This window comes from Lepus europaeus, chromosome 17 (genome assembly GCF_033115175.1).
Source record: "Lepus europaeus isolate LE1 chromosome 17, mLepTim1.pri, whole genome shotgun sequence".
NCBI classification, from domain to species: Eukaryota; Metazoa; Chordata; class Mammalia; order Lagomorpha; family Leporidae; genus Lepus; species Lepus europaeus.
In genome coordinates, this window is record NC_084843.1 from 51,661,025 (window position 1) to 51,674,189 (window position 13,165).

The 13,165-nt window shown below is 37.7% G+C and overlaps 1 long non-coding RNA gene across 1 annotated transcript in view; it reads left to right on the forward strand.

Annotated features, from left to right (window-relative positions):
- Positions 1-13,165, forward strand: part of LOC133776018 (uncharacterized) — a 548,830-nt gene that overhangs the window by 289,755 nt on the left and 245,910 nt on the right. Inside the window, exon 3 of the long non-coding RNA XR_009868332.1 lies at positions 12,710-12,789. This is a non-coding gene — a long non-coding RNA (uncharacterized LOC133776018). The remainder of the gene's footprint in view (positions 1-12,709; positions 12,790-13,165) is intronic.

Genomic DNA, 13,165 nt, shown 5'->3' on the forward strand with positions numbered 1-13,165 from the left:
TGTTATACTCTGACTGTATTAAGTGGACTGTCTGCTTTTGATGGAGCCTTAGAGGCTTGAGATGGGTGTAGCCAAAGAGCTCTGTTTGGTTCCTCAGGGTTAAGGGTGTGCCAAAAGTGACACTCCCAGGTTAGGCATGGTAAATCTCTCTTTCTTTCTTTCTTTCTTTCTTTTTTTTTTTTTTTTTGATTCAGAAGGGAAGTAATTCCACACAGCTGAGCTGAATTTAAGGTAGTCAGCTTCCAATCTCTGGCTCCTGTGGGTATAACATTTGCCTGCTCTTCCCCAAGGACCACACAGGGAATCTGTGCTGCCCTCAGTGTGGGCTCAAATTCTCCTGCAGTCTCCCACTGGGTTGCCAAGTTTACTGAATTGTAGCATCTCTGGAGAATACTCATGTGAACTCAGTGAGTTCTCTCACCCATCATCTCTTTTTTCACAGTCTCAGTTTATTAGCACCACACATTTAGTAGGTCCTAATCTCCTGTTATTTCACCCCCCCCCCAGAGTCAGGTTTTTCTGCTTGGCTGAGGACAGGTGCTGCCCTGAGGTCGCGCCACTTTTACATATGTCCAAAATGGCACCTGCTCTTTGTCTTGCTTGCCTTTGAGAAGTGAGCAGAGAGAGAGAAACTCGTGTCCATACCGGTCACTTTTTTTTCTCTCTCTCTCTTCTAGTTAGCCTGGTGAACTTTCCCCCATGGGCTTCAAGCCTCGTTCCCTCTAGGCTCATCCTTCCGCTTTCCTGCCGATGTCTCAGGCTATTGAGATTTGACTCACCTCGCATTCCAGCGCCGCCACTGGTGTCCCTAGCCGTGGGCTCCCACGCCCTCCATGCAGGTCCACCATGAATCACTAGTTCCGGAAGAGTGTCCTCTGCTGTTTCTTCCTCAACTCTTCCTTGAACCTGCAGTATCTCCATTTTTATTAAACTGTCTCTTCCCGGACTATCAGTGTGCTCCCTTCCTATTCCGCCATCTTGCTGCTCTAATCCATATTTCTTAACTTCTTTCAGTTGTCCTTTATAAATTTACTTTGCCCTTTGTGCTTTTATCTATGTTAATTAGCAGTATAATTCTCTAATCCATGAATTACCTCTTATTCTGCAATTCTTTTGCCTAATATTTGTTTTTTTTTTTATTTCAATAACTATTTTTTCATGAGTTTGTGGTTTAGTCTCTCTCATCTCCCCTGGGGCTTGTTTCATCTATGTACATTCTTGTTTTTTAGATTCTTGGTCTGCCTACACACAAATGGTTCTTTCATTTGTGGTTGTGTTATTGTCTTCCCATATCCCTATAATACCCTAGTTAGGCATTAAGTCAGCAATAGTTGTTTTGATTTCTCCAATTTTGTTTTTTCTTGAGCAGGAGAATCCCGCTCTGACCACTGTTTTCAGATAATAATTCTAGTTTTGGTTCCCATTTTACTTGGAATTCCTTTACAGCAGTAGCTGCTAAAGCCTGGATCTGGACACATGGATTCAGTCTTATTCACCATTTTTCTTCTCTGTTGTATTTATCTGTTATGCCTCCAGTTAGGGTTGTAGCTAATGCTTTTGTCTGCTAACTAAGAATTCTCTGGTAACAATCAGATGATTTGAAATGGAAGTAGGAAAACTTTATTGACACAGTTCTGCAACTGGAATTATCAAATTTAGAATGATATTCATGATCTCAAATTATATCTATCAAATTGCATTTGTTGTAACCATACAAAATGAATAAATGTTTTGAACACTGTAGATTACAAGATTTGGATTTGATATCTTTCAGTAAGAAGTTCCAAAATATTGGAATACTTTTGAATATGAATATATTTTATTAAAGAACTTCTATGATCAGATAAGTTTCATAATTCTAATTAAATGAAGATAATCATGTTTATTTAGAGCTGGGAATTTCAGAACCTTAAATGTGCTAGTGGTTGAGATTCTTACTGGGAGAGCCACGCAAGGGCTGACCTTGAAGATTTACTCACGTTTTTTTCAAGTGATATTTTATTGAGAATTAGGGTTCTGTGAAACAGTTGCTTAAAATTTACTGTGTTTTCTAGAATGTGCTTTCCCAAAAATGAGCTTTCTAGAAAATGTGCTTTCTAGAAGAGAATGTGTAGATACACCTACAGCTGTTTGTCAAATTCATTTTGCTGATGCTGATCTCATCATCGTGTGAACCCAAAGAACAACAATATCAGAAAAACAACATAGCATATCACTCCATTATTTAACCCATAAGCAACCTACTCTACCCACCCCTGTATTAAAGATAAAAGGAATCCTGGGTGGAGCCTATCACATATTGTGGTTAGGACCCTTAGGCATAGAATGAAAGAAGTCAGCCAGCTAGGAACAGCTTCATGGAGTGATGTTAATGGGCCCTGAAGTGCTAGCTTCTGTTTTTATGGATGGTTACTCTAACCAGTTAATTAGGTTAGATGAACTCTGTTTCTTAAAAAGGAGCATATGTCATTGTCTATTTTTATCCAACATAATGATTAACCTGGACTATAAAGTGTTCAAATAGTATAGGTCAGCAATCTCAGTAATTACGGGATTTGAGGAGAAATAAAAATGCACCAGAACCAAAAAAAATATGTATCAGTGAGTATATTTTTAGTCACAGAATCAGATCCACATCATGAGAAGCACTAATGAGGCACAATTTATGAATTACATACATATATATATATATATATATGTTTAGGTATCCATGGTAAGCTTGATTTGTAATATTACTTAAATTAATATTTTTACATTCAGCATCTTTCTTACAAGCTTTTTATCTGGATTATGTCTTGCAATTCTACAATGTACTTTCTTGAGTTTGAAATTGTTTCTGAGAAACCTTTGGTAAATATTTCCATTGTTTGTCTTGCATTTCTGCAGCGTACTTTCTTGAGCCTGAAATTGTTTCTGAGAAACCTTTAGTAAATATTCTCATTGTTTGCCATGAAGGGAGCCCTTTGAACAGAGAGATGTTGCAATGCAAGCGAGACTGAGGTTCTTAATTCCTTCTTTAGAGAAGCTTCCCCTCTGGCAATTTCTCAGACACAAGAACCAAGTAACATCATAATTACAAAAATTTTTAAAGCTGTTATAAGAGACCCACAGGTCATTGATTTAATATTTATGCTTTTGGGTTATAATCTCTAATAATCATTTGAAAGATGTTTGTAGCATATATCATTATTTCTGATGACTTTTAAATACAACAAGCAAAATTCTAGTTAATTAATTTTCATAATATTTATTTTCTTGCCCTTTGCATCATTTCTCCCCAGGCATCCAGAAGCCATAAAAGAAGAAAGTGCTGCAGTTGTATAAAGTCATTTATTTAATTCTTAGCTATTTAACTTACTTGTCCCACCCCAAAATGATTTGGTTGGCTTAGAGAAGAATGGCTCCCTAGGAAGAGCAGAATTAAGTTTAGATATCAGACCTCCCACATGATTTGACTCCAATTTATCCTTCCACTTGCAACTCATAAATTCCTGCTTTGAAATTTATATTCCAACAGTACACAATCCCAGGCAATGGGCTAATCATTCTTTTTTTTTTTTTTTTTTTTTTGTACTGTTCTCTCTAACAGGGATGATCTTTCTTCCTCCCTACAGTCTTCTTGTCTCATGGTCTGGGGAACTACTTGTCCTCTAAAACTTGTCAAGGAAAGCTTTGCTAACCCTTTCAGGTTAACAAATTTCTTTTTTTAAGGGGAGAGGGACACTCTCATCATATCCCATGCAAAGACATACCTTTGAAATTTCAATAATGTATGATGTTTTTGTGGGTTCTTATCTCTGCTCAAAAAATGGAGTTTCATCTTATTTTTGTGTCTCTGGTGTATGTCATAGAGCCTGGCACACAACAGGCACTCAATTAATGTTTATTGGGCTCATCTTATGCATTCAATTATTTTGGGGTATTTAATGTAAACTCCACTACAGTAATAATCAAAGAATAAAGCTCTGAATATGGTCTGAAGGACTACAGATAGAAGTGTCTGAAGTCTCTAATGTGGCCTAATTGCTGACTCTCTTGTATCAGAGACATTGAAATGTTCCATATATATGAATTTATCATAGATAATGCAGGATTAAAAATCCTGAATAGGATTTAAAAATTGGCTCTATTTAGGTTCTTTTGTGTGAAAACTGGATTGCCCTCATGTTTCCCTGGTATATTCCAATACTTAAGATCTGCTGGAAATAATGTGTTCAGTTTGCATATATTTTCAAAGTATATCCTTCTGTGCAATCTCTTTGGCTTACAGGTTGATTGGGAAGGTGGACAAGCTAAGAGATAAGTAAAATTCTAAATATGGTGGTAGAAAAAGAGCAATGACAAATTTATCATTTGCTGTGAGTTGGAACTATGCCAGTTTTCAGCTTTCTCATGTAAACCCTGTGAAGGCAGGGGCTGATTTTTTCCTTTAATTAATTAAATTTATTTATCAGGGACTGATTTAGTTTGTATTAGCCTTTATTAGTCTGTACTTAGTAGCATAAAAGTAATGCTTAATAAATGTTCTACTATTGATCTACTCATTCACAATTCATGCATAAAATTATAATTTGTTAACTGTTAACATAGTGATTTCTGTAGTTACTTTATGACTCAGAAGTGCCAAATGTTTCTAATAAATGTATGTATGATGTGAAATGTTTTGCTCTTGATAATCTTTGTTGAAAGATAAAAGATATGTTGACTCAAATTAATTACAGAATGCCGAAAAGGTCAATCAGGGCTTTAAAATTTGTCTTGATTCTCTTCCAAACACTTTGATCTTAAAGTATTATATCATTTGTAAACTCCTAATCCCACTAGCTAAAAAAAAAAAATCGATCTTCTGACAGCCCTAAATGGTATGTTCCTCTGGAGGGGAAAGGGGATACAGGGTAAGGCAGAGGCAAGAATATAAACTGGATTCTCAGTCGGGAGCTCTCTTCAGACTTGCATATGCAAATTATTTCTTGAATTTTCTGCTTATATGTCTAGTAGTTGTTTGAAATTTACTGTATCTAAAATTAAATTCTTAATTTCTCCCACTCAGATAACTTTGTACTTGTCATCTTTTTCATTCCATTAATGGCAGCACCATCTTTTGATATGGCCCAATCTTCCATTTCTTCTCACCTCATCTTCTCTCAAACTCATCCTTTTTTTTTTTTTTTTTTTTTGACAGGCAGAGTGGATAGTGAGAGAGGGAGACAGAGAGAAAGGTCTTCCTTTGCCGTTGGTTCACCCTCCAATGGCCGCTGTGGCCGGTGCATCATGCTGATCCGAAGCCAGGAGCCAGGTGCTTCTCCTGGTCTCCCATGGGGTGCAGGGCCCAAGGACTTGGGCCATCCTCCACTGTCTTCCCGGGCCATAGCAGAGAGCTGGCCTGGAAGAGGGGCAACCGGGATAGAATCCGGTGCCCCAACCGGGACTAGAACCCGGTGTGCCGGCGCCTTAAGGCGGAGGATTAGCCTGTTAAGCCACTGCGCCGGCCTCAAACTCATCTTAAACTACCAACAAACCCTACAGCTCCTATGTATCTTAAATGAAATCTGGAATCTCTTTCTTCCTCATTAGTCACCATTCTTATCCAAGTCATGACTATCTATCACTTGGACCCTGCAGTGGCTTTTTAACCAGGTTCCTTGCATCACTCTTCCCCTGTGCTGTCTGTTCTTAAAACAGCATCCAGTGTTTTTAATTCTACTGAAAAACTTCCCATTGCTTCCCATCTCAGCTATAATAAAAGGAAAAAAAAATCTTTATCATACCAGCCACTAAATAATCTATACTCTTACTCTGACATTCTTTTCCTGGTCTTTGTTACTCAAGCATAATATGGTCCATGTCTTCTTCACAATTTTTGTACTTCCATTCTCTATTCACTGTTTTCCAAATGCTCTTTTGTCTCACTCCCTTATTTTCATGCCTCACATGCCATTGCCTTATTGAAGCTTTCTCACCTTTATCTACCAAAACAGCACCCCATTCCTCCACCAATCCCTGTCAACCTTATACTGCTTTTTTCCCTTTCCTTTATTATCTGTCATAAAATATATGTACTTGGCTTTTAAGTTTTACTTTCTGTTTCCCTCTCCTAGAACATGAATTCCATTTGGAAATGACTTTGTTTTGTTCAGTGCTGTAGTCAGTGCTGTAGTTTGCTGGTGTCAGGCATATACTGGATGCCCAGTAAACATTTGTTGACCAAAATAATTAACTTGTAAATGATTAGAAACAAAGCATATCATTATCATCAACTGCCCTCACAATATGCCCATGCAGGAAAGCAATTCAGGAATTGCTGGTCCTTCAAACTGAGACTTTGAAGAGGGTCTTAGAGTTCTCATAACTACAAGTAATAAAAACACATGGTCTACAGAATCATTAGAAAGACCTCCAGCCCTAAGATACAGGTATCTCACAGAACTCAATGTATGATGGTCAGCCAAGTCCCAGGTGGGGTCTGAATGGGGGCTGTGGGATGGAGAAGCTGACAAAATGATGCTGTTCTTACTTCTGGATAACTTAACAACACATTAAGATTTTGTTTTCCTTCCCTTTATTTTCTCTTTTCTGCTTTCCTAAACATTAATTAATCCCTGGAAATTAACATTTTCCCCTGCTTCATCCACAAGGAAGAATGAAGCTTTTCAGCCGGACTGTGGCTCAATAGGCTAATCCTCCGCCTGCAGCGCCGGGTTCTAGTCCCGGTCGGGGCGCCGGATTCTGTCCCGGTTGCCCCTCTTCCAGGCCAGCTCTCTGTTGTGGCCAGGGAATGCAGTGGAGGATGGCCCAAGTGCTTGGGCCCTGCACCCGCATGGGAGACCAGGAGAAGCACCTGGCTTCTGGCTCGGATCAGCTTAGTGCGCTGGCCGCAGTGCGCCGGCCGCGGCAGCCATTGGGGGTGAACCAACGGACAAGGAAGACCTTACTCTCTGTCTCTCTCTCTCTCACTGTCCACTCTGCCTGTCAAACAATAAATAAAAAATTTTTTAAAAAAGAATGGAGCTTTTCACTGCTTACCTTTTATTAATTCCATCTGGGTGAAAATTTGAGAGTAAGGTCCAATTAGATATGGATCAGATATGAGCTAACAAGACAGGCATTGCTTTTAAGAGAGGTGGGGATCATTTTGAGTTTGTCAGATAGCCACCAAAGCTGACTAGTACAAACAAGAAAAGAAGTTTGCCCAAAGTAAAGACAAAGGCAGTCTTGAACCGGGATCTTCTGTTCCAAACGCTGAGCATGAACTTCCCAATATATACTCTTTGGTGAGGTGACTTGTGCCTTCTTCTGTCCCTTTGCTTACCATGAGAAAGACAAAATAAGATAAAGGGGCTTAAGGGAGAAAAAAAAATGTAGACTATAAGGTTTAGGCCCACAGGATTCTGAGAACCTGAGCTACCATGCTGCTGGGAAGATGGCTGAGAGGCCAGAAAGGGTTCTCAGACTGGTGATATATAGCACCAGTGCTGGAGCCTGAGCCACGAGCAGTATGTGCTTCCTTTGTGGTTCCAGAGTGTGTCCAGTGAAGCATCAAGGATATGGGTCTGACATAATCTACCCCTCGTGAGCATATGCCTACTCTGTAAAATATTTATTTCATCAAATTTAATTCAATTCAATTCTTTTCTGAAAAAGAAGTGGAGGCATCTCAGTGCTGCTATTGCTTTACAAAAAATGTAATTTACTTCACTTGCTGCTCACAGTTAATTTAGCCCCATTGTGTCCTTGCCCCAAGTTCATGGAAATATGACTTCACTCGGGAAGAATCCATGTAAAGATTGTACATTATACTTTAATGTCAGAAAGGTGGATGAGTTGATATCATATAATGGAGAGTGTATCACCCTTTTACTCAGAAATGTAATAGCAGAAACAGTCTTGACTGTGGAAACTGCCATAACTACTCTGATGCTCATTTTTTATTGATGATGGATAAAAATTCTCATAATACTGTAGCATAATAACTTGCTGGGATATAGCTTCAGGCTTCCCCTAGGGCAGACTTTATTTATGCTTTCTCACTTTCACTATTTGTAATGATAATGATGATAATAATAAAAATAATAATAATATTAGTACTTTCAGAATTACAACAGGAACTCTTTTCACATGGGCCTATTGTCTGAATCTTCTTAAGGATGTAAGAAAAGCCATGATAATCCTAAGCATTGTTCTGGTTGCTGATAGACCTGTGCTAGGAGTTTAGAACAGAAAGTGAAATCTGCCCACTGTGAGTTTTGCTGGTTTTGCAAAGATTATCGTAAGCTTTTTAAAAAAATTATTAATTTATAAAGTGCCCTGAGCCTACATTATATAAGCAACTGAGCAGGCTGAGAAAATAAATTGCATAAGTCATATTAAATTATTAGCACAAACCACAGTGACCCTACCATAGCTTGGTATAGTCCTTTCAGGACAGTAGGCAGAATCAGAATTGTTTCAAAAAAGGACAGTAAAAAAGTAAATTTGCCAAAGATTTATAAAGAGAGTGTCAAAGAGCGATTAATGAAAATTTTGCAGAATTTGGGAAAAAAAGTGAGGACAGTATATAAAATTCTTGATAATTTGATGACTTTGGAAGTATTCATCAGAGAAGCAAATTAAAACCAACAGGAAAAAGAGCAGCTCACTAATAGTAGTCATGCTTTCCTAGAATTGAGCCCACAACTTCCCCTAGTCTTAGGAAACTCATCACTGGATTTATTGCAACTGTTTGAATGCTGTTAAGGATGTTGTTTGATTCACTATGTGCAGTGGGGCTTTTTGAAGCCCAGGGGGAAAAATACCTGTCTCATCTTATTTTCTTTTGTTTTATTTTATTTTATTTTATTTATTTTTTGCCAGGCAGAGCTAGTGAGAGAGAGAGAGACAGAGAGAGAGAGTTATAGACAGAGAGAGACAGAGAGAAACCTGTCTCATCTTAATATCAAGCAGGGGTTCTGCTTCTGAATAATGGTCTCTAGTACATGTCTCACTGACCAGGTTTCCCTTTCATATTGGCTGGGAAAGAGCTAAATTCTAATTTATAGACCTTTTATAGTGGCAAATCTAGATCTCACAGTAAATGTTTTTCCCATCATTTCTGAATTCGCTTTATGTTCGGATACCATGGTTTATTAAGTTTGGTTAGCTCTATACATCTGCATTCAGCCGCCTCCCTTAAGTAATTTTGGGAAAGAATGTGGGGGCTAGGGAGAAGAGAGAAAAAGGAAGGACTTGAAATTCATAAATTTAGACATATACATATTTTTCTATGGCAAATTATAAAATCTAATTCTGTATTTATAAGGCTAAATAAATTTCCTAATACCAGTTTTAATTTATGTATGTTCATCAGTACATCCCTACTAATAGTTTAATCTGTGTTTCTATTTGTTTACCTCTAAAATGTTGGTAATAGCAGATACCTTTAAGGATTGTTTAGAGAATTAAAGAGAATCTCTATGAAGCACAAGTCTTAACCTTCTTGTCCTTAAGTGTTCTCATCTTTAAAATGGGTACACAATAATACCTATGTCAGGTGCAGGTTATAAAGATTAAACAGGCAGGCATATGTAGGATAATTAGGAAAAATCCCAGCACTGATTAAATATAGTTTTGATTATTTCTTAAACTCTTATTTTACAAAAGTTTTTAAGATGATCTTAAATCAATATCCTCAAAATAAATGTTGGAAACTTTTCTTCAAACTAAATGCTTTATAATCTTCTTGAATGGACTTAAAATGACAATTTTTTAAAATTACATGGTCTGTCATTGCCTCCACAGTTCTCTGTTAATATTAATCCTAAATGCTATAAGATTAGCCACCATAGGGTCTAGCGTTGTGGCATATTGGTTTAAGCTATTGCCTGTGACACTGCCATCCCCTATGGGCACCAGTTCTAGTCTTACCTGCTCCACTTCCAACTTCCTGTTTGTGTGCCTGGGAAAGCAGCAGAAAACCAATGGCCTAAGTGTTTAGGCCCCTGCTACCTACAAGTACTCCTTTTTTGAGGTCTACGATTTTCTTTCATAAAAGCTGAAGCTGAAACCAAGGCTCCTTCTGCAAGAACCATGGCTTATTCTCTCTTTCTCTGCTGTCCTTTCATTCTCAATGAATGATGATAGCTCCTGCATCAGACAATACATCCTTGCTTAGATCAAAAGCAGAAGAGGATAAAACACATCTGAGCCAGACTCCTTTGCCAGGAAAACAGTGGTTGTCCTAGAAGTTCCACTTTTTAACCTTGTGTTTACAGCTCTTTAATGAAATGAAGTCATGTCTTTTCCTTCCCACCACCTCACTATTTAGTTAGTGGACACAGGGCCTGGGAGATGTATGAAGAGCGCCTCCTGGGCCACTACATCTTGAACATGACCAGGGTTCTGATAGAATGAAAGAAGAGAATGTGATCAGTAGGTGGGCAATTGAAATTGTCTTCCTGAAATACTGCATTTTAAAATATGTATTTATAAAATCTATTTATTTGAAAAGCAGACACACACATACACACACACTGAAAGAAAGAGAGAGAGAGGCAGACAGACTCAACTCCCACAACAGGGCCAGGCCAGGGCCAAAGCTGAGAGGCAGGAGCTTAGTCCATGTCACCCATATGAGTGGCAGGAGCCCAACTGCTTGAGCCATCAATGCTGCCTCCCAGGGTATGCATTATCAGGAAGCTGGAGTCAGGAGCTAGAGCCAGGAATAGCACCTATGCACTCTGTTGAGGGACACAAACATCTAAACCAGCATCTTAATAGCTAGGCTAAACACCAGCCCCTACATATTATTTAATTTAAAAAATAAAGATTTATAAATGTGGACTGGGAGAATACATACCAAATTTATGCAACTGTATGTCACTAGGTAGGGAGAAAGTAAAATACAATTTAATAGGAATACAAAGAAGGCTTTCATTTAATCTATATTATATTTATGTAGTCATATGAAAAAATATCTGAAGTAAATGTTTCAAAATTAATGTTTTTATAGTTAGATGCTCTCTACTGTAATGTTTCAAAATCTTTGAAGGCATTTTGTTAATCTTCAAAATACTGGGGCAAGTAGAAAGTATTCTTGTACCTTGGGAAAAACAGAGACATTAAAGTATCTACCCAAATAATGAGAGAAGGGAGGACCAAGATGACAATTCCGGAGAGCTGCATTCCCGCTGGTCACTAGGCTGGACTATTCTTGAAAGTTACAGCTTCCAAATCCATATTGCATATAGAGCCACCCAGGTGCATTCTTTGAAACAATTAAACTGGGATTTCAACAGAACTATGGGGAAAAATTTTAAGTATTCATGATTCATCTCGTTCTCACTGAAAGTCAGCATAAAAGCTCGCATGTGCAATGTTTCCAAATAGCTGACTGTCCTAACATTTTCTTTCATAAGAGATAGGTCATGCAGGATACTCACACAAGAGGCGCTTTTATGTGAAACATTTTATCCCCCTTCCCATCCAAAAAAGAAAAAGTATAATGAATTATTTTCCAAAGCTGATGGTTTCGAGAATTCATTTTCATGAAAGTCAAAGTCACCCCCACACAGTAATGAATTCTTTTTGGAAATGATTCAGACTTTCCAAGGTTACCAATTGAGGTTTCACAGAAAGAACTCTATCAGTCAGACAAGAGATAGCCATGAGAAGTTGAGGGACAAAAGCTAGGGCAGCAGAAGACAGGATGAGCTGACTCCACCAGGGCTGGGCATCTAATGAGTACCCAGGATCTTGTTTTCTTGCCAAAATAAATACAGACAGAGTCACTTTAGAATAGGTTTTAAATTATGCAAATGAACATGTCTGAGACAGAATAAAAAGGAGAATCTACTGTTTTAGTTTCACTTTAATCTAATGCAGACTCATATTCCTGTGGCCTACAATGCTTGTATTCAAATAGAAGAGCTAGCGAGGGAAGTGAAGGAAAGGGCACGAGTTTCTGTCTAATGGAAACTAAAACCTAGAACCTCACATGTCCCCTACCACTGTGTCTTTCTTTTATTTTCTTAATTGTCTTAGAAAATGTGGTAAGGAGAAAAAATGAGTTTTATTTTTCCAGCTCTATTAAATATAGAAAAGGAGACAATCAAAAGAAAATGCTCTAACATAATTAATCCCAGTTCCACAGAAACGACAGCGAGAGTTTTCTTTGTATAAATGTGCACAATATTATTTTTCTCATTTGCAATGACTGTTAGAATAGTTCTGAGGGTAGAAGCTGCAGGGATTAATCAATTAAATAAAGTTGTCATTTAATCCTAGTTGTCTCATGCTGATAGATGTAGTTGTAACCTTGTGCAGGTGTATTTAGACCCACTTCTAGAGACAGCAGACGGTTTTGCTGGTCAAAGACAAGTTTGAATAATTACAGAGCAATGTGAAAAATAAATCCATCCAAACTTTTAAGTTGGTTTATGTTCACTATGCTCACCAGTAGAAGACAAGCATTTCATTATGCTTTCTACCTCTGGCGTCAAACCTTTGGTTTGAGTTCCTTAGACCCCAGACATGTCCCTTACACATGTCTTTGCATTATTTTTCTAATACCAACCTCCATAGTGGTCATGAGCGTTGAGATTAAGATGTGAGAGTAGTGTGTAAACTCTAAAATGTTGAGCAAGTATGATAATTTCAAGGATATTAGAGATTTTATGTGTTATTAGCAGAAAATTAAAAATTATTATTTTTATTTGTATTTTGTTTTTGTGTACAGGTCATGTTAGCCTGCAATTTGCCATTCACTAGGACTTCCATAGCTCTTCTCTCAGCTTCCATTTCTTCAGCTTCAAAGAGGTAAGGAAAACCAACATCTTTTCAAGCTCAGACAGAATATGTGGCTCAAATTACAATGAAGAACAGTGTATTCTATGGAAAAAATTTATGCAGACAATATCTAAAAAGAAGTCAATATGATGACACTAAGTGAAATAGCATTTGTGATGGACTCGAAGCTAAAAAATAAAAGTTAGAATAGTTGATGTTTGCTTTGGCTTCTCCCTAAGTTAGAGAAATGAAATCTGTTTTCTCTGGAAGATTCTGATGAAAGTAGGATTTTTATTAAGTTTTAGAAAAGTCTTAAGGCAAGGATGAATTCTCTGATAGTTGCTCAAATATTTCCTGAATATTATCCCTTTCAAGGGGCTGGTGCTTTGATGAATGTGTCTGTCAC